Source organism: Arvicanthis niloticus, chromosome X (genome assembly GCF_011762505.2).
Source record: "Arvicanthis niloticus isolate mArvNil1 chromosome X, mArvNil1.pat.X, whole genome shotgun sequence".
NCBI classification, from domain to species: domain Eukaryota; kingdom Metazoa; phylum Chordata; class Mammalia; order Rodentia; family Muridae; genus Arvicanthis; species Arvicanthis niloticus.
This window is the reverse complement of record NC_047679.1, coordinates 72,606,686-72,630,518: the sequence shown is the minus strand read 5'-3', so window position 1 is coordinate 72,630,518 and position 23,833 is coordinate 72,606,686.

Below are 23,833 nucleotides of genomic sequence, written 5' to 3'. Positions count from 1 at the left end.
TGTGTTTCAATCCCATTTATTCTTCAGTCTCTCTTCCGCTCTCCAAGTCCCAAGTCCTAAATTCCTAGTCCCTAGTTCCTAGTGCCTCCAAGTTCCAAGTTTCTTCTTCCAAGTGCCAAGTGCCTAATGTCTAAATAACTAACTCCAAGTTGTTCTCTCTAACCTAATTCCTAGTTCCAAGTTGTAATCTCTGAAGTGTCTGCTTCTCTGTCTCCTCTGTCTGTGTCTCTATTCTGTCTCTGCCTTTTATATGTCTCACTTCTAAGCCATGCCTCTAAGTCACACCTATAATCAATCATGCCCTTAGGTCCTGTCTCTAAATCTGATCTCTACACTTCTAAGTCAATCTCTTAAATTACACACCTTTAATCTCACACACCTTTAATCTCACACACCCAAGGTATCTAAACCAAGATTATCAGAGTGTGCTCAGCTGTTGTAGGCTATTGTAATCCAAGTCTCCTGTCAGGGTATATGGCTTAAGATGGCTGCAAAGCTGATAGCTGCTTTCTGCTAAAAGTCAGCCCTCAACACATTGATTAAAGACAACAATTTCATCTGGTAAATAAAAGTTAATTTCATAAAATAGATAGTATGGTTTGTATATTGTGAATTGTGTTCTCTTTATATATTTTTTGGAAAATATTTCCTGAAATATATTTTAAATCTCCATTATAATTTTGGGGCTATTATTTTACAGTAATATAATCTGCAATAATAGCTAAAACTGCCCTGTTATTTTCTAAACATTGTCATAAATGCATTCATTTCCTTGAAGACATATCAAATTTGAAGACTGCCTGTAAAATTTAAATTCCACCTGGTTCCATATTAGTAGATAAATATTTAACCTGGCTTAGTCCCGGTTTCTTCATATAAAATAGGAGGAATAATAATGTTTGATCTAAAAGGGATTGCATTTCTGTACATATGACAAAATACAGTATTTACTTAGTGGAAATTTGCTTAGTAAATGGCTAGCTAAATGAAAACAAAAAATATGACTTAATGTAATGTTTTAACATTGGTATAACTCAGGCAATGTCATTTTAATATTTTTAGTTTTAGCTCACTCTTCACTGATTATCTTATTCAGTAAAATATTTGGCATAGCTTGCAATTTTTCTTTATGGAAAAAAGAATTAACTGAACCAGCAGCAGTTATTTTTATTGCATCCTTACTAGGTGTCCAGCATAGGATTTTCTACTATGTGGAATACAGAAGAAATACATGCTGTAGTGTCTGCACTTAATGAACTCAGCATCTAATTAGAGAGGCAGAATAAAAATCATGTGCATGAAAAGTTACAGTAATACAAAAATATCTGCAAAGCTGCAAAAAAGGAGAAACTGCTTGAGAGAGGACTTTTGGTTATTGCTTTTGGGTACTTTCTATTGTGCATTATTTGTCATTAATAATTTTTTCTATATGATTTGATGTTATGTCAATAAAAATTAATGTAAAGTATAGTTAAATATTAAAATATGAGATAAAATATATTTGTAACTTAATTCCATGTTTTTAAATAAAAGCAGAGTATGTTTCATTCACTAGATTTTTATAAAGCAAACATGTGTGGTTACTTCCCTAATCTCATGATTGGAGATGAAATTTGAACAGAAATTAAAATATAAAGAAATAATTCTGCTTTTTCTCTACATTTGTTAATGGAAAAGGAAGACAAATAATACCATGTGATAGTGGCTTTAATTAAGGTGTGCATAGAAACATGCTTGTGCAAAGTTAACACTTGTGAGTCTAACTCATTATATCACTTAAACTTTTGTGCTGTGCTCCACTGAATAAAAGCCTTTCTTTGGGAGTATGTTTGACAAAGACTGGGCATGCTGTTATCAAGTAACTTAGAAATACAACATATTTTACCCAGTTTGGTCTAGCCTACAGTAATATGTGCTTTGAAATATTAGTATTCTAATTTCGATAGTGCTCAGAATGTTTGTGTTGAGTCAATAACCTCACCCTCTCATTTTTGTTGACTAGCTTAATTGGTTAACAAACAATTTCCTTTCAATCCTTTAACTTATCTGCTTCAAGACTGTCAGCATAATTACATGAGGGTAGAGGTGGAGATGAAATATATAAATACTACGAATTTAGGGGATAAAAATTGTTTTGAGTCATGTCATAGATAATTTTCCTGACAGCTGCCACTGCTGATCAATATTCCTTCTCAGATCAGTATTTTAACAGAATGCTTATATGAAATAAATAGTAAAATATTACTAAAAGACTTATTTTCAACAAATTCATTAGAAAAGACTTCTGTTGCACTCTGTTGCCACAAAATTTAACCAAATACATCACTTTTCCATAGTATGTTCTCCATAATATGTGTTATGTGTCACCTTAGTATTCTTCTCCAACTAATAGTTAAACCGTTTTGGTTTGGCCTACATGTGGCAAAATAGAAATGAATGAATATGTATTTTATGCCATAAGTGTCTGTGAAGAAAAGATGTTATGAAATTATTTTGTTTGGCTGGTTGTTTTTGAGACAAAGTTTAATGTAGCTCAGACTGGCATTGAACTCACTGTATAAATTAAGATGACATTGAAATTCTCACCTTCCTGTATATATTCCTGAATGCTTCAGGAGTGTGCCATATACCAATTTTTAATGTTCTTTGATCTTACATAAAAATTAGTCTATTGTTAAACCATATATTAAATATAATTGCCAGATTACTCTCATATGAAGCACTATAAACTTAAATACAAGATAATTAGGTAACATAACGCTTCACCATTAAAATTAACCATTCCAGCAGGTATTTCATAAAAAACAGCCATAGAGATTGAATATGAAAACCTGAATTCAACAGACACAATTTAATCATTAGTTAAAGGAATATTGTGGAGGCTGAAGAGTTAATTCATTTGTAAATAGTGCTGGTTACTCTGACACAATTAGGTGTCCCAGCATCTTTGAGGGTAGATATTGTTAAGACTGCTTACATAGTTGTCATTTACTGAAAACATTTTTCTTACAAATAATACATAAATCTGTACCTTAAATGTATGGAATGTACAAGGTGCACAATTTAGCCAAAGATGATTTTCTGCTCTACTTCAGAGCAGGTTAAAATAAAAGACATTTGTCACTTTTTTGTGGTAGTTTGATTACATAACCAAATTGTAACGTTAGTTTCCATTTATGCCATCTGAAAGGGTGGTATGTAATATTAAGTCATGAGAATTCCATAGTCAATAAGATTTATAAACCATGTAAGCTGAGGAAACTTATATATGTCTCAGTGAGTTTCAGACTTGTTTCAGTAGAGGGTTTGACATTATACATTACTGTTTCATTTGCTCCTTTTTATTTTCTCTTTTCTTTCTGCAGCCAATATCTTCAGGACAGATTTTGGGTAAGAGGCTTTGTGGGTGAGTTGATGTCCCATTGCCTCCATTGGAATACCTGATTGGCAAGGGGAGGTGGCCACATTATTCTCTAAATCTTCTGCTGGTAGGAATCTAAGCTAGGTTCACCCCATAGACTCACCATAGCCTCCCCTGTCCCAAGACTCTAGCTATTGTATAGATGTACCATATTTTATTTATCCATTCTTCAGTTAGGATGGAAATCTTGGTTGTTTTTAGTTTCTGGCTATTATGAATAAAGCTGCTTTTAATATACATGAGCAAGTGTCCTTGTGGCATAATGGGGAATATTTTGGTGTATGCTTAGGAGTGGTATAGCTGGGTCCTAGGATAAAGCTATTCCCATTTTTCTGAGAAACTGCCAAGATGATTTAATAGTGGTTGTACAAGTTTTAACTCCCAACAGCAGTGGAAAAATGTTCTCGTTCTGTGGGGAGCTGACAGAAGGCGGCTATCATGCTTGCAGCAGTCCTGAGCCATATATCCTGACAAGAGACTTGTTTTCAACAGCCTACAACAGCTGAGCACACTCTGATAACATCTTGTTTTATATACCCAGGATTTTACCTTGGGTGTGTGTGACTTAAAGGTGTGACTTAAAGGCATGACTTGAGAAGTCAGACTTATAGAAGGTGAGAGGCAGACAGAAGAAAGCGACTCAGAAAACTTGGAACTTAGAGTCACGAGGGACTAGGAACTAGGGACTAGGAACTCAAGATTTGGGACTTGGATTAGGAACAAGGGACTTAGACTAGGAAAAGAGACTTGAGAATAAATGGGACTGAATCATTCTGTCTGGTCTCCATTTTTAGCATCCGCCCTCACTCTCTCTCTCTTGCTGAACCCTGACACATGGACTGGAGCAGCAATATGAGCTGGAACAATTTAGCCCCCAATCTTTTGGCAGTGCGGGTTCCAATATTTGGCAGAATGGTCCCCGGCATTGTTCCATGTTCTTGAACAATGTCCTGTCACTACAGGCTTTGATCTTAGCCATTCTGATGAGTGTTAGATGGAATCTCAGAATCATTTTTATTTTCATTTCCTTGATAACTAAGAACATTCAACTATTCTTTACATGCCTCTCAGCTATTTGAAATTTCTCTGATGAGAGTTCTCTGCTTTGTTTGGTAAGCCATTTTTCAACTGGTTTATTTGGTTTGTTTGTTTCTAACTTCTTGAGATCTTTATATATTTTAAATTTTAGGCATCTGTCAGATGTAGCATTAGTGAAAGTCTTTTCCCAGTCTATAGGCTTCTGTTTGTATTATTAATGGTGTCTTTGACTTTGCAATTTTTTTTCAGTTTCTTGAAGTCCCATTTATAGATAGATTATCATCCTTTGTGCCTATTGATGTTATAATGTTTATCTTTGGATTTAGCATGGTAGATCTCAATTTCTCCATCTATGTTGATTGAATGTTTTGCTTAGTATAGTAATATGTGATGGCATTTGCAGACTCATAGAGACTAGAAGATATCTCCCGAGGCCATTCTGGATTTTGGAGTCTCTGTTGTGATGTTTTGTACAATTGTAGTAGGTTTGCCTTTGCATGCTACTTGGTCTTTTTCCCTTGAGGCTTTTAATATAATTTCTTTTTTCTGTACATTTAGTGTTTTGATTATTATGTGCAAAGAGTATTTTCCTTTCTGTTCCAATCTATTTGATGTAAGCTTCTTCTACGATTATAGACATAGCTTTCATTAGGTTAGGGAAATTTTCTTCCATGATTTTTCTGAAAATATTTTCTTGGCCTTTGAGCTGCGACTCTTTTCCTTCTTCTATTATTATCATTCTCAGGCTTGGTCTTTTCAGGGTGTCTCAAATTTCCTGGATGTTTTGTGCTAGAAACTTTTTAGATTTGGCATTTTCTTTGCCTGATATATCAATTTCCTCCATCATATCTTCTATGACTGAGATTGTCTCTTCCATTTCTTGACTTCTATTACTGATATTTGTGAATCTATTTTATCTTCTCTTACATAGATTTTCCAGCTTCAGGATTCACACAGTTTGTTTTCTTTATTGCTTCTGTTTTACTTTTAGGATTTGAACAGTTTCATTCATTTGGTTCACCTGGTTTTTTTTTTAATGCATCTTCCCTCTACAATCTTTTTACAATTGGATTTAAGGCCATTTTCTTATACTTCAGCTATGTTTGGAAATTAAGGAATTGCCTTAGTAAGATGTCTGGGCTCTGGTAGTATCATATTGCCCTTCTTCTTGCTGATTGTATTCATTTGCTGGCCTTTTAGCCATCTGAGTTCTATGGTTATTACAGGTTTATATATTGATTTTTGATTTGATCTTTGTTGTGTGTATGGATTTTCGGTGGTTTTCCCCATTGGTTTCTGTTTCCTCTCTGTTTTCTGGCCTGAGTAGCTTAGGATTCTGGTAATTACCAAGTCTTCAGGTCCAGCAGACTGTTTCTCCCAGGATTTTTAATATCCTATGTAGCCTCTAAGGTTTGAGGTGTTAACCATGCCTCTGTGTATCTAGTACCAGCAGGGCCCTGGGTCCCTGGTGCCCAAGTTGCATACAGGAAGTGATTCAGAGTTGTGGGCTGGGAAGTGGAGCACAGTGACTGAGTACAGTTTACTGATGTTGCATGTGCCATAAGTGGAATCAGACAGAAAGGGCTTTGTGGGGAGGTGGTGAATAAATCTTTTTTTAAAGTAATTTTTTTCTTTTCATTTTGTCTTCTGCAGTTTTTTCTACCAGAGTGAATACAACATCTGACTATTTAGTTTGGTGAATTACAGTAAAGTATATTCAAAGTGCTTCTAAATGTACAGCGGCAAAGCATGACACAGACTTGGCTATATTCTTTGTTTTCACATGTTGGTACAACATTTTAATACTGCAATTTTTGTGCTTATGTATAGGTACATTAAATCTTTCTATTATTGTTGAGTACAAAATAGGTAGGGTAAAAGTTCCAGAAGTAAAAGCAAAACCATTAGTATACAAAGTTCATGATGTTTACATGTAAGAATGAAGAGGTTACAAAAGAATTAAATTTAAACTTTTAAAATAATGTTTATTTATATAACAAAGCATGTAAATGTCAAAGGACTTAGAGGAGACAGTCCTCACATGCCTGATATTAAACTTAGGTTGGTAACAATCAACTTTGCTCATTCAAGAATCTTGCTGGTCTAATTACTGACTTTCTTGAAAGTCTGTTTACCAGTTTAATCAAAGTATTACTCTTACAATTTTAACATTGAAATATTACATTATTTTAAAATTCTCAAACACTTCTGTTTGACCCAAACAGTGAAGTTATATTAGAAAGCTATGAATACTATCTGGCAAGAAAATAAATATTATATGTTATATTATATTAATTTTAAAATGTTGAAAGACAATTATATCAAGACTATGCATATCATAGTCTGATATGATAGCAGTGTCACTATAGGATGAAATAGAGGTTTGTGAGTATGAAGAAGACTTTTTTTGTTTGCTTGCTTTGTTTTTTGTTTTTTTTTTTGTTTTTTTTTTTTTCTCCAATCAGCTTTATTCCATTGTCAGGGTGCTAAATGTTCATGGCCATCATAGCCTCCACAGAAGTCAGGAGCTCTAGCTTCTTTGCCTTGTGAACCCAAAGAATGAATTTCATGAACAACAAAGAATAATGAGCAGTTTAAGTAGTGAGAATGTTTACAATAGAATTTATTACAAAGACAAAGCACATAGAACTCTTATGTATAGGAAGATTCCTAAAAATTGGGCTTTATCTACTATTTAGTAACTCTTTTTATTTTGTTTATTAGTTTTTCTCTAAGGATGCAAGTTTGTCTTTGAAATTACTTGTCTGAGAAAATGCAAGTTAGGATAGAGCACCCCATGAGTCCAACCATAGATCTCCACAGGTTGTCAATATGCCTTTTCATCTTAGTGCATGAACTAGGGTTTCATATCACATATTCAAGGGCCAGTGAAGTTTTTGGTCACACATAGTTTTTACGTGGTTGTGCTCACTAGATTATTATATATAAAGGGATAATGATGATGATGATGATATAATAGAAAAAACTAATTATGAATGCATGAGTCACTCACTGTTTGTGCTGGTTTGAGTATGCCTAGCACATAGAGTGAAACTATTTGATGGTATGACCTTGTTGAAGAAGGTGGCCATTTGTATTGTGGGTATGGGCTTTAAAACCTTTATCCTAACTGTCTGGAAAGTAGTCTTTTCTGGTTTTCCTTTAGAACATGATGCAGGACATTAAGCTCTTCCTACACCATGCCTTCCTGGATGCAGCCATGCACATGCCTTTATGATAATTGGCTGAACCTCTGAACTTGTAAGGCAGCCCCAATTAAATGTTGTCCTTATAAGAGTAGCCTTTGTCATGGTGTCTGTTCACAGCAGTAAATCTCTGACTAAGTCACACTGTTCTAGGAGAAATATTTCTGAAATTTTGGGCTTCTAGTTAGGATAGAATAGCCAGTACAAGCAAGGTCATTCTTTGTGTCTTGTTAGGATGGAACTGTTTGCGTTCATGGTCACTGTCTTACTATTTTTGATGATTTACTTTATTCTATACTTATCATGACCTTCAGTCCTTTCAACTCTATGCCTACTCCTCCTATAATAGTTTTTTTGAGGTTGTAATGTATTAAAACAGACTACTGGAGTCCCCTTCTCTGACTCTATTAACAAATTGGGACAAAATGTGTGTATATCACCAAAAAAAAATTATGATTAGACTGCTCAGGGGATGAGCATATCCAATGAACCAGGTTTGGTCACCTATCTTTAATAAGCAAATTGAACAAAACATTAAGATCAAAAACCAAAAAGGAGATGTATTCAAAACTGCTACATCTGGGAGACAAGATATTCAATTACCACCAAGTACATCGTTTGGTTGGAACTTGAAGTTTAGGTTTACAAAGAATGCAAAAGATAGGCAAAATCAATCAGTTTGATCAAGATATGGCAATGCCCACGAGTGAACCTAAATTATCTGGTTTTAGTCTCATCCTATGAGGGAATCATTAGAATTGTGTGAAATTTTTTTTAGGAGACATGTTTCTCTTATGGCTAGCAATAAACTTAAATATTTATTTTCTCTCTGGATAAAACAACAGAGAAAGTTCCAAATACTTTGGGTCTATTGTTTCAGTAATTTAATAGTCAAATATAGATTCAGAGGTACTTAAGATTATGTTCTATTTCCTTCAGGCAAATTACAAGCATATAGGGAGAAATCCCACAAAAGAAAACTATAATGCAAGAAACATAAAACAAAATTGATTGGATGTTAAAATGATTTCTTGGTACATTTTTACAATATCTTGAAAAATATGGTTTTATATATCTATTCAAAATACAGAATAAAAGATATCTTTAGCATAAAAACTGACTTTTCTTGAAGATATATTAACCTATGCAATGGACATAGTTTATTGATTTAGATTACATCCTTCATCTAAGAACAAAGTATATATTATATATTATAGATGATTGGATAAATAAACATATAACACAATGAGACAATAGTGAATGTGTTCCTTGTTTTAACAAGTCCAGAAGACTAATAAGTCTAGATGGCAAATATTTCACATTTTATGCATAAGAAAATTGGAACTTACGAAGCTATTTGATTAAGACTACAGAGCAATGACATGGAGTATGCATTCAAGAACAGGCCTCTCCCACTTATTATCATGCCCATTGCCCAATGGGACAAAAGGAGGACATAGAGAAGCAAGGCTTTACTAAAAACATGTTCATATACTTCTTGGTTTAAATTTTCTTGTGTAATTTTTTCTTAAACCTTTCAAGTAAATGTTTGTAAACTTTCAGTTTAAAACTGCCCACCCCTCAAATCTGATGATTCTTCATGAACATTACTTAATCTTCCACCTGAGAAGTACTTCTCTTGAAATTCCTTCCAGCCTCCATCTAACTGAATTTGTCATAAGAGTATCATTTTTTTTTCAATTTTATGGTTAGTCAGCATTGTATCCTAATGTGTATAATGTTCCTTACTCTTTTTTTTTTAAAGGAGGGACCTTGGATGATGTGCTCTACTGTAGGGAAGGGGAAATTGTAGAGTCCCTCCAATGGATGAACAGGACATTTAGTAGATGGATGGGTTTACATACCACAGTCAAAATCTCTGACCCAGAATGTTCCCTGTCTAAAGCAACTGCAGGGACAAAAATGGAGATGAGCCTGAGAGAAATGAGGTCTAGTGACAGACTCAAATTGGAATCCTGCTCAAGACGAGGCCCTGGGGCTTGATACTGGCACTCATGCTGTGGTGTGCTTGCAGACAGGATTCTAGCATGGCTGCCCTCCGAGAGGCCCAACAAGCAGCTTCAAGAGTCAGATGCAGACACTAGCAACCAACCAATGGACAGAAGCTGGGGACTCCTGAAGTTGAATTTCGGGATAAGTTGGAAGAAGCTGAGGCAGAGATTGGCCTCATGAGAAGACCAGTAGTCTCAGCTGACCTGGACCCATGAGATCTCTTAGACACTGAGCCACCAACCAGAGAGCATAGCAGCTGATATGAGGCCCCCTACACATATACAGCAGTGAACTGTCTGTTCTGGCCTCAAGAGAGAAGATGCACCTAAGCCTCAAGAAACTTGAGACCTCAGGGATTGGGGTAGGTCTGGTGGGGTTGGGGTGGGTGGTGGGTATATACTCTTGGGGATGGGGAGTTTTGGATTAAAAAGGAACAAAATTAAAGTAGAATAAAATTAAAGAACTGACTTTTTAAGAGGACATATTTTTTTCTGAGAGCTACAGATAAGATTATGCCACACTTAGCTTTCTTTGCATACACATGTTTGTTAATGCATGTTCAAACAAAGCCATATGGTATAGAATATATTTTAAAAAGTATTAATCCACATCTATATTTAGCAGCCAAAATATATACAAAGCAAATGGAAAACAATTAACTACAGTCACAAATTAATGCTACTTGTATTTTAAGATAATTACTTTCAAGTATTTGATACATGACATGCTTTTAACAATTTACATAAAAATAAAGTGCAAGTATATTACTGTTAACATAGTAATGAAGGTTCTTTGAGAGAAATTTTCTTGTTAACAAAATAGAATCTATGGCCCAGGTGGAGCTTTGACTTTATAGTTGGGCCAGTCAATCTCCTAGCCTAGGAACCAAACCTCAGGAAAAAGGAACCATGAACCATCAGTAGGAAGGTGGCTTCACCTCAAGCCATGCCAAAGAGATAGGTAGAATGAAGAGTTCTTTCATGATATACTCGGTTTTTCTGTCCCAAATGTCTTGTTTTTTTTTTTGTTTTTTTTTTTTGTTTTTTTTTGGCACGGCCTCTACAATCAGTGGTGATATTCAGCAGTGTCTACCCATATTACCCAGACAGAAATGTACAATCTTTTTTCTCTGTTTGTTTCTTTCTTTTAAATCCTGTACAGAACTTCTGTATGTTTTATTCTGATACTTGGGGCTTCTTCAGTTTTTCCTCTAAAGCTGCTAACTCAGTCACATTGACTGCTGTCATGAGAGAGACTTCAATGCCAGTAATTCAAATTACATGTTTTTCCCCTCATCCATTTATTTTTTTCTTCTAGGCAGCTGCTGAGATTTGCAGTGTACCTACTTGTGACTTTTTCTTTGAATCTCTAATAAAATTATTTCCTAGCTTAATTTTTAATTCTTTCTTAATTGTTTTATTAACAAGATTAAGATCATCCAACCAGGACTCTAATCTTATCTGTATCACTACAAATAATTATCTTGTTTCATAACATGCTATTTCTATTGTCATTAAATAATTACATCAAAAATAAAACAATTCAATCTTACTGAAATATTTCCATATGAATAGAACAACTGAGTATAATGCCAGGATGACACATTATTTAAAACTAGCAATTTTGTCAGTGAGAGTCATAATGGTGTGTGTTAGTGGGAACAAATTCCAATGTAAAAGGGGAACATTGATTACTATTTTATGTGGAGAAAGCAGGGTTCCTCAACAACAAATTATGTTTTCTCAGCTCAGTAACGAATAGCTCATAGAGGATAGGGTCCCTTAAAATCAAAACCCACCATAACCAAATGGCTGCTGGGTCTTTTGTCTTGTGAATAAATTTGATGGTCAATGGGAATGTAAGTGAGATTTTTAAAAGGATTATTTTATAGGAAGGAAGCAGATCTCCTATATAGCAACAGCAAGCCTCCAAAAGGAATAGCAATGAGCTGCTACTTTTGCTTTTTTGTTTTTAAATAAAACTTATGGCTGAAACTGAGTTGAGGTGTGTTAATAGAGTTTTGGCTACTCCCTCATGGAGTTTCTAAGCAGTTGTACTTACAAATAACAAATAAACATTATACCAGTCAAAGACACTCAAATACATCTGGAATAACTAGCCTCTGGGGGAAAAAAGAAAAGAAAAACCTCTTAAGAGAGCCATAAATACTTCTAGATTCCAGGAGAGTTCAAGACTTAGAAATGATTATTTTCTAGGACCTGGCCATAAAAATTATTTACTAGTTTCTGCCTCCTGCTCTGATCAGTATTTCTTTAAATAATTTGGTTAAGCTGTAGGCAATAAACTCTGAAACAGACTGACACATAAACTATGCTTACCTGTGGTCCAAAATTCCAAAATAAATAGTTGCTCTAGAGTAAACATGGATGATTCTTCCAGATACGCAAGGAAGCCCTGTTATATGAATTCCCTAGTATGTGTGACATCTCCTGCCTACCTTTCTGAAGCTTGTTATTTGAGGCACATTTACTATGTTAACTACATGAACACAAGAGTAGGAGTGCAAGCAGAGCTAATAAGACTTGAAGAGCAAGCAGAAAGTTGACTTTATTGTCAGCCTGGTAAGCCTGGCCAGCCTGGTCCTTTACCTCAGTACCTCATTTTAACAAAAATTAACTATTGGTTTAGAATGAAATATGTTGTAACCATAGGTAGCAAAATCTTGCTAATAGTGAGCATAATGTTTGTTTGTTTGTCTCTTTGCTTGTTTGTTTTGGCTTTTTTTGATGCAGGGTTTCTCTGTGTAGTATTTCTGTCCTGAAACAAACTTAGTAGAACATACTGCCTTCAAACTAAGAAATTCCATCTGATAAAGATGATAGAAGACTTTAAAGAGGACATAAATAACTCCCATAAAGAAATACAGGAGAACATAGGTAAACAGGTAGAAGACCTTAAAGAGGAAACATATAAATGCCTTAAAAAATACAGCAAAACACAATCAAACAGGTGAAGGTATTAAACAAATCTGTCCAGGATCTAAAAATGGAAACAGAAACAATAAAGAAATCACAAAATGAGGCAACCCTGAAGATGGAAAACATAGGAAAGTGATCAAGAGTTACAGATTCAAACATCACCAACAGAATACAAGATACAAGAGAGAATCTCAGGCATAGAAGATACTAAAAAAGATATTGACTGTTGAATCCAAGAAAATAAAAAGTATAAAAATATCCTAACCCAAATCATTCAGAGAATTCAGAATACAATGAAAAGACTAAACTTAAGAATAATAGACATGGAAGAGAGTAAAGATTCCCAATTCAAAGTGCCAAAAAACAAAATCATAGAAGTAAACTTCCCTAACCTAAAGAAAGAGATGGCAGCAAACATACAAGAAGCATACAGAACACCAAATAGATTTGACCAAAAAGAAAATCCTGTTGCTACAGAATACTTAAAACACTAAGTATATAGACCAAAGAAAGAATTTTAAGAGTAGCAAAGGAAAAGACCAAGTAACATATAAAGGCAGACCTAACAGAATTACACTCAATTTCTCATCTGAGACTCAAAAAGCTAGAAGAGTCTGGGCAGAATTCTGGCAGACCATAAGGGACTACAGATGTTAGCAACAGACTAGTATTCCTAGCAACAATTTTAATCACCATAGATGGAGAAATCAAGATATTCGATGAGAGAACCAAATTTAAATATTTCCTTTCCACTAAATCAGTTTTACACAGGGTACTAGAAAGATAACTCTTGCCCAATGAGTCTAAATGCACTCAAGAAAACACACACACACACAAATGAAAAATTTCACATCACTAAACCCAGTAGAACACACAAACACACACAAACTCTCTCTCTGTCTCTGCTTCTGTCTCTCTGTGTCTCTGTTTCTGTCTGTCTGTCTCTCTCTCTCTCTCTCTCTCTCTCTCTCTCTCTCTCTCTCTCACACACACACACACACACACACACAGCCTGTATCTTACCACTACCCTGCTGAGCCTCTGAGAATGGAAAACAATGCCAGCCCCAATCTAGCTTCCCTTGAATCCACAGATAAAGACACACACACAGCTGTTTGTTTGCAACCTGACTTCTTGGCAAATTGCTGGGCATTTTCAAACTGCAGCTGCTAGCATGCCACTATAAATACTTTTAGCTCCATACTTTTTTCCTGTCCTAGAATTTAGTGCAAAGTTACATCTTGTCCACGTTAAACATCCTTGAACACCTGCAAGTAGGAGTGGCCACACGCCACCTCTCCTCACATGGCTGCTCATTTCTTCTCTCTTCAAAAAGGCAAACATTACTCCTCCCTTGCATCTGTTCTCTTTTCTTCCAGGGACTTGGAAGTCCCACCTGGTCTTTCTACCCAGCAATTGGCCTATGACTATTTTTTACTGACAGATCAAGAACCTTTTAGGGAAAAGAACCTTAGCAACAGAACTCTCCCTATACACACATTCAACCATCAGAAACATGAGAATGACAGGAAGTAACAATTATTGGTCATTAATATCTCTCAACATAAAAGGATCAAATTTTGCAAAAAAAAAAAAAGACACAGGCTAACAGAATAAATATATGAACAGAATCCATCCTTTTGCATTATATAAGAAACATACCTGAGCAATAAAATAATCATTATCTCATTATAAAGTACTGGAAAAGGGATTTCCAAGCAAATAGAAGAGGAAACTGGCTGGAGTAGCCATTCTATTGTCTAATAAAATATGCTTTCATCCTAAAGCAATCAAAAGAGACAGGGAAGGACATTTTATATGCATCAAGAGAAAAATCCACTAAGACAACATCTTAATTCTGAATATCTATGTCTCAAATGCAGGGCACCCACATTCATAAAGGAAACATCAACAAAGCTTAAATTATACATCACATGCCACAATTTTGTTAAAGGTGGGTGACCTCATCATTTCACTCTCACCAAGGGACATGTCATCAAAATAGAAACTAAACAGAGAAATAATGAAACTAACAGAGGTTTCAATTCAAATAAACCTAACAATTACCTATTCAACATTTAACCCAGAGAAAAAGGAATGTAACTTCTTCTCACCAACTCATGGAACCTTCTCAAAAATTAAACACACTATTAGTCAAAAAGGAAGACTCAACAGATACAAAAAGATTGAAATAATGCATGCATTTTATCAAATCATCATGAGTTAAAGCTGGACTTATTAACAGAAACAACAGAAAGTTTACATATTTAGGGAAAATGAACAACTCTCTACTCAGTAATAACTAGATCAGGAAAGGCATACAGATAGAAATGAAAGACTCTCTAAAATTCAATGAGAATAAGGGCAAAAGCTAACCAAACTTATGGAACACTGAATGCAGTGATAAGAGGAAAGAAAGTTCATAGGACTAAGTGCTGTCATAAATAAATTACCTCAGTAGTGACAGTTCTCACACTAATGAATTAATGGTACATATATAGGCTACAGAAAAAAGAGAAGCAAGCATATCCAGGATGAGTTGATGACAGGAAATAATCAAACTAGGGAATGAAATCAATCAAATAATCAATGAAACCAAGAGCTGGTTCTTTAGAAAACCAAGAAGATAGAAAACCCTTAGCCAAAATAATTAAAAGGGAAAAAGAAAGCACCCAAATTAACAAAATCAAAAATAAAAGACATTGAGGAAATTCAAAGAATCATGTGTCACTTCAAAAGCATATACTCCACAAAATTAGAAAATGCAAATTAAATGGATAATCTTCTGCACAATTACCATTTACCAAAGCTAAATCAAAACCAGGTAAACAAACTAAATAGTACTATAACTTAAGTAATAAAAACAATCATTAAAAGTCTCCCACCAAAAAAAAAAAAAATTGCAGGGCCAGATGCTTTAAAGGCAGAATTCTACCAGACTTTCAAAGAATAACTAGTGCCAATACTCCTCAAATTATTTCACAAAATAGAAAAGGAAGGAACACTGCCAAACTCATTCTATAAGGCCACAATCACTCTGATAAATAAACAACACAAAGATTCAAAAAGGAAAGATTATTTTAGACCAATTTCCTTTATGAAAATTGATGATGCAAAAATACTCAATAAAATACTCACAAACCAAATCCAAGAACACACAAAAGACATCATTCACCATGATCAAGTTGGCTTCATCCCAGTGTTGCATGGGTGGTTCAATATACAAAAATTCATCATTGTAATCCATCATATAAAAAATGAAGAAAAAAACATATGATCATCTCACTAGAAGCCAAAAATGCCTTTGACAAAGTCTAACACACCCATCTAATACTCCCTCATGTTAAAAGCCTTGGAGAGATAAGGGTTACATAGTGCATACCTAAACACAATAAAGGTAATATACAACAAGCCGATAGTCAACATCAAATTGGATGGAGAGAAACTTAAAATAATTCTACTAAAATTTGGGGCAAAGCAAGGTGGTACACTTTCTCCCTGTCTCTTCAATATGGTACATGAAAGTCTAACTACAGCAATTAAAAAAAAAAACAAAAGGAAGTTAAGTGGATACAAATTGGAAAGGAAGAAGTGAAAGTATTCCTTTTTACAGATGATATGCTAGCATATATAAGTGACTCCAACTATTATACCAGAAAACTCTTACAACTGATAAACACCTTCAGCCAAGTGGCCGGATACAAAATTTCTTCAAAGAAACCAGTAGTCCTCCTTTGCACAAGTGATAAAGGGACTGAGAAAGAAGCACATTGTCCTTCACAGTAGCCACAAAAAATATAAAATATATTGGAGTAACTCTAAACAAGTAAGTAAAAGGTGTATATGGCAAGAACTTCAAGTATCTGAAGAACAAAACTGAAGGAGATATCAGAAGATAGACAAATGTCTCATGCCCATGGATAGGTCAGATAAACAAAATCAAAATGAGAATCTTACCCAAAACGATCTATAGACTCAATGCAATCCACATCCAAATTCCAACCCAATTTATTACAGACCTTGCAAGAATAATTCTCAACTTCATATGGAAAAACAAAAAAAAAAAAAAACAAAAAAAACCAACAACAACAACAACAAAAAAAACAGAGCTGAAATGATCCTGAACAATAAAAGAACTTCTTCAGATATCATTATCTCTGAACTCAAGCTGTACTAGAGAGCAATAGTAATAAACACTGCATTCCATTTATATAGAAACAGACATATGGATCCAGAGAATCTTACTGAAGATCTCAAATTAAACTATATATACACACTTGATTTTGACAAAGAAGTCAAAACTATAAAATGGAAATGTGGAGCATCTTCAACAAATACTACTTGTGCAACTGGATGTCTGCATGTAGAAGAATGCAAGTAGGCACATATTTACCACCCTACACAAAACTCAAGTTTAAACAGATCAAAGGCCTCAATGTAAAACAAGAAACTCTAAATTTAATACATCAGAAATTGGGCAACACCTTGAAGTAGTTGAGGAAGGAAACACCTTCCTAAACAAAACATCAATGGCTCAGGCACTAATATAAAGATTTAAGTAATGGGACCTCATGAAACTGAAAAGCTTCTGTAAATCAAAGGAAACATTTGATGGCACTAAATAATGCCTTACAGATAGGGAAAAAATCCACTAACCTTACATCTGACAGAGGGCTAAAATCCAAAATATATAAATAACTCAAGAAGTTAGACTTCTAGGAACAAAAAATAAAAATAAAAATTGGTTACAGAGTTAAACACAGGATTCTCAATAGGAACCTTATATGATCAAGAAGCACTTAAAGAAATTATCAATAACCTTAGTCATTAGGTAAATGCAAATTAAAATGACTCTGAGATTCCACTTTAAACTCATTAGAACAACTAGAATCAAAAACTTAGAGGCCAGCACAGGTCAAGAGAGGCTGCTGGGCCAGGGGAACATGCCATCACTGCTGGTGGAAGAAAAAAAACTTCAATCCTTCTGGAACTCAATTTGATGGTTTCTCAGAAGATTACAAATAGTGCTACCTCAAGACCCAGGTGTACCACTCCAGGATATATACTCAAAAGATGTTCCATCATCTCACAAGAACTCTTGCTCAGTTATGTTCACAGAAGCTTTATTTGCAGTATCCAGAAACTGCAAATATCCTAGGTGTCTCTCAACTGAAGAATAGATAAAGCATATGTGGTTCATTTACACAATGGAATGCTACTCAGTGATTAAAGTCAAGAACATCATGAATCTCATAGGCAAGTAGATGGAACTATAAAGTATCATCCTGAGTGAGGTATCCCAGACCCTCCAAAACATGTATTGTATGTATTCACTTATACTTAGATATTAACCATAATGTACAGGATAACTCTGCTATAATCAACAGACCAAAGAAGCAAAGTAACAGAGAGGGTCCAAAGGGATGGTATTGAAATATTAATAGGAATAGTGAATGAAAGTAGATAGTGCAGGTTCATGGAAGGAGGAAACTTGGTGGAAGAGGAGATGGGAAGGGAGGCTGGGCAGAGGGAATCATTGTGTAGAGAGAACAGAAAAATTGGGGACAAGGAGTAATTTCTAGGATGTGCCAGATACCAGGGCTGGCGGGTTGCCTCAGAGGGTCTATGAGGGTGACTATAGCTGGTCCACCTAGCAGTGGGAAATGTGGATCCTGAAGACGCCTCTTCCTGTAGCCAGGCAGGAGTCCCAGTGTTGGAAAAGGAACATCAACCCACACAAATGGCCAACCAATGACTGCCTCAAATAGATACTCATAGTTTGGTCAAGAACCAATCCTGACACTATTAATGATACTCTGTTATTCTTGCAGACAGGAACCTAGCAAAGCTGTTCTCTTAGAGGTTCCACCCAGCATCCAATGGAAACAGATATAGAGACTCACACCTAAATATTAGATGTAGCTCAGAAGTCCTGTGGAAGAATTGAGAAAAGTATTGATGGGAGAGGAACTACACAGGAATACCCAAAGAGTCAAGTAACATGAACTCTTGGGGACTTCTAGAGACTCAATCACCAACCAAAGTGTGAACACATGCTGGACCCTAGGATCCTTGCTCATATGCAGCAGATGAGCAGCTTGGTGTTCATCAGTTTCCTCCAACAATGGGAATAAGATCTGTCTATGAGCCTGTTGCCTGCCTGCCTGTGCATCCTCTACCAGTAATGGACTGTCTGGCCTCAGTGGGAGAGGATGTGTAGGGGCAGAGAGAGCTGGAGTGTGGGGAAGAAATCTCGTGGGCGGGGGAAAGAGGGAGTCTGGCGGCCGGGTCCCAGGGCAGTCTGGCATCAGGGTCCCAGGCAGGCTTCCCACGTTGCTGCCGGTGGAGGGTCCCACATTGGTACAACCGCCACGGGCTGGTGGTGGGCGGCTCAAGTTTCCAAAGGCTGGGAACCTGGCGGTGGCAGATCAGGCAGATCAGGCGACTCTTGGAGTCCGGTTTTCCAAAGCTTTTATTGTTCATGGCATGGTAAATGGATGTAGGTGGTATGTGCTTCCCCGCCAAAAGCCAGGGGAGCTTAATTTTATTAGGGAAGGGAAAAAGGGAGGGAATAACTTAATTAGCTACGCCCCTGGCCTTTTGATAATTCATTAATATTTAAATCTCTGGAGATAGAGACTTGTTAATCATGCCCTCTACCTGTGTCCTACGTGACTGAAGGTGGCAGGTTAAATGGAGTTACCTCGTCCAAGGCCCAACACTGGAGTATTAGTTGGGTGGTGACATACAGAGGGGATTTTCCCTTCTCTGAGAGAAAGGGGAAGGTATAATGGGGGCAAGAATTGCATTAGGTGGTATTGGGAGGAGAGGAAACGATGATATTGTGTTGTAAAGTAAATAAATAAATATATTTTTAAAAGCTTTTAAAAAATGAAAAGAAAATGAAAAATCCCATTTAGGTGTACCCACCTGCTTGTATTTTAGTTAATCCCAGATGTAGTCTAGTTGACAAACAAGAATATCATTCATAAATGCACCACTTGTCATCTTTTCACAAAGTTATATGTCTTTATATTATAATAAAATTTCAAATTAAAAGAATAACCAGTTTATAATTACACTGTCTAACAGTGTCATATGTTTTGTCAGGTCCTAATTATGCCTAATATGCTATAAATATACTTCATAAAAACTCAAATTTAACCAGGTTATAATTATGCATAATATGATGTAACTAACACATAAGCAACCATAGTGTTTTGTAAATATTAGAGAAAGTAGCAATGTTTTTTGAGGGACTCTCTTATAGTATCTTAAAAGTTAAATAAAATGACCATTGATAGCCTTTCAATTGATTTTTTAGTACCTGATTTAAAAAGGAAAGAAAACAGTACTATCTATACAAACATATCCTTAACCAAATGCAACTTAAAATTATCGTCAATTGTAGTTGAGCAGTCGAGACTTTTTGTCAACAATTTATTACGGGGATTTCATATAATCCTCAAGGACAAGGTATTGTGGAAGAGGCCTGTGAAACTTTAAAAGGATTGGTGAGACATACTGTTGCTGAGACAAAGAATGATGCCAACCTGTGAGCTTGCTGAGTGCCCTGACAAGGAGGCTTGGGAGCTGTATTGGACATATGTTCCTGACCCATCTTTGGCTTGACTATATCCCAGGTGAGACAAGCTGCCTTGCCTCTAGTTCATAGACCTTGTGGGATAGAGAATCGAAAAGAGAAATTATGTCTCCTGTGTCCTTCTTGAAGATGACCAGCTATTTGAACTCAATCATGTACTGGTCTAGAAATCAATCTAATATGGGAAATAACAGTCTACTTTTGGAAGACTGGATCTGGACTTTGTCAGAGACATATTTGGAAGCTAGCTGTAGCTTACTATGATGTTATGATAGCAAGAGATAAAGTTGGGACAGGATCTGAACATGAAACATGGAGGGTTAGTTCATGTTTTAAGGCTCTTTTACTTGTCAAGCTAAAATTGGTTTTGTCTCTTCTACAGTATTTATTGTAAGTTGCATTGACTGTATAATTTCCAATTATGTTAGTGTGTTGAAACCTGGCATGTCTGTTACAGAGGTCTATCCACCACCTTTAGAGTCACTGCCCTGAAAAAAAAGAATATTCATTTTGCAACTGGCCATGTGTATTTAGCTGATATTTTCAACTACCTGTCTCTGCTACATCACACTCATCAAGCACCTAATCAGGCTTTGTTCTTTTCCTTGAGGAATGACTCATAACTTCATTCCTAAAGGGGGTGTTTCCTTTGTAATCTGGCCTAATAGTGTTGTTGTAGTTTCTCATTTTCAAAGGATCTTGTGACATCAAAATGTGCTTAAAGGACCTCCTGAAATCCAGACATAATCTTTCCTACCTACATTATGGAGAAGCAATACAATTTCCACTTGGTAAACAGGATCAATCACCCCGGCTGACACTGTTATTTTTTGTTAGTCTGTTAGCTTAAAGCAAATTTTCTCAACCTGTGGGTTACAACCCCTCTGGAAAATCTCTATTTCCAAAACTATATTTACATTATTATTCATAAAAGTGTCAAAATTACAATTAAGAAGCATCAACAAAAACAACTTTATGGTTGGGCATCACCACAACATGAGGAACTATATTAAAGTGTGCCAATGTTAGAAAGGTTTAGAGCCACTGGCTTAAAGCCTTTATAAACTAAAAGTGGGCAGGGAAAAGTCTGAGTTCTAAGTTTAATGAAATGTTTGTGGTGTCTCCTGGCAGAAACGCTCCCTTCTCTATGTTATGGCACAGGGCTGTAAAGTTAATAAATAGCTGAGTTAAAGTTATATAGGTATAATTATGGCCTTGCCAAATGAAAGGAAAATGCTTTTAGTTAGACTTTATAGTCAGGTAACAAAAGGTAGACATTTGCTAGATCAATAGCAGCATACCATGTATAAGGAGATGTGCCAGTCTTCTTATGTAAGGATATCACATCTGGCCTGGCAGGTACAATTGGAGTCACTACTTAATTGAGTTTTCAATAGTCAACTGCCATTCTCCTCAATCCATTTATCTTCTATACTGGCAAGATAGTAGAGTTAAAGAGAGATGTAGTAGGAACCAAGATCATCCTTGCATCTTATAATTCCTTGTTGGTGACAATAAGTTATGTAATTCCCCCTGAGATGTGCTATTGTCTTTAATTTACTATTTTCCATGGAAGAGGCAGCTCTGTTGTACTCCCTTTGGCCTACACCCATAATGGTATTTGCAGCACAGGTCAAGTAATCAGTATGGGAATTCCACCAGCTTCTATAAACATCTATACCAGTTATTCATTCTGATACTGGGTTAATAACTACAGAATGAGATTGAGGACCCACATAACATAGTATTCACCAGATACCAGCCAAAAGTACATTAATTATTTGACCTTCCTAAGTTCAAACTTTAACTGGAGGGGCACAATATTTCTTGTGGTTCCATGAAAATTTGTGTCAATTATGAACCGCTATCTAATATACCAAGGAAAGACAGATGTTTTCCCCCCTGGTATGCAGTTACCCTTGGAAAGTCCTGAGGTAATATTTGTGAAGAAATAGAGAAAGGCTAACTGTTAAAAAATTAGGCATTTTAGTGAAATTCTTCCTCATGGGGATCTGGCGGTCCTTGTATTCAAGAAATTTTGCAAACGAGCTCAAATCTGGAAACTGGCTCTACAGACTGAGATTGCCTTTTGACATGATTCTTAAATGTTTGAGAATTTTTATACTTATTTACATCAACAAAACATTAGTAGGTTTCTTATTTATTTAATGATTGGAAACACCATGGCTGATAAGCCAGTACCAAAAGTTCATATGAGATGAGCCATGCTCTCAAAAAATCATTTCATTTATGCTTTCCATCATGAGGTAAGAACTTTATAGACATTGCTTTGCCTATACTGCTCATTAAGATAACTATGGTTGCCTTGATTTTGAAGATTCAGTGTTGCCACCTGGCCCCTACTACTTAGGGTCTGGATGTTACTTATCTCACATAGTAGCAACATCTCTGTCTTAGTAAGGATTTTATTGCTGTGAAATAACACCATGGCCAAGGCAACTATTAATAAAGGCATTTATTTGGGGATGCTGCCTTACAGTTTCAAAACTTACTCCAATATCATCATGGTGAGAAGCATGACATTGTGCATGTGCATGGTGTTAGAGAAAGAGAGAGAATTTTACATCTTTATCCAAAGGCAGCCAGGAGTAGGCTACCTTCTGTAGGCAGGTAGAAAGAAGGTTCTGTTCTGAAATATGTGAGCTTGAGCATAAGAATACAAAGCCCACCTTTACAGTGGCCCATTTCTTCCAAGACTTTCTAATTGTATCACTTCCCATGGGCCAGTCATATTTAAACCACCACAATGCTAACCCTAATAAATTCACAGGGATGTGTGTGTTTGTGTGTGTGTGTGTGTTTGTATGTGTGTGTATTCACATGTATATATGTATACATATATGTGTATATGCCTTTATGTATTATATATGTATACATTTATTAAAGTGTTTTACAATCTGTGGTTCAACCAGTCAAACAATGGCTACCTATAAATGTGAGGCCCAAGAATCTTGTAGTTCTTCAGTCTAGGACGCTGAATGTCTCAGCTGATCTTCAGTATATACTGTAATCCTGAAGAGGTAGGCTACAATGTCAATGAAGGAATGAACTGTCAATGAAAGGGAGAAGACAAAGAGTGCAAATGTACTTCTATGTCCTTTATAAAGGCTGTCCATAGAGGAGTTGTGGCCCAGATTAAAAGTGGGTCTTCTAACTTCAAATGATTTAATTAATGAAAATCCCTCAAAGATATCCAGTATTTTTGGTTTTATTTAATTCTAGATGTAGTCAAGTTGACAACAAGAATAACCATCATATTAGTACATCAACATGACATAAAATTTGCTCTTCTGAATTCTATTAAAATTATGTGGCTGATCTAAAAAATAAACCCATATATATATATATATATATATATATATATATATATATATATATATATATATATATATATTCAATGGCAAGCATTTGTGCAACAGAGTCTAGTTCCTGGAAAGAAGCTGTACCAATAAAGGCTAATTGACTGATGAGAATTTCAAAGGTTAGCAGAGGTTGGAATGTTATAAGCCCAGAGCCAAATTATCATGAGCCATTTTTAGTCTGCTTAATAGCCATTTATTTCTATGATGGTTAGTTTTAAATGTCAACTTGC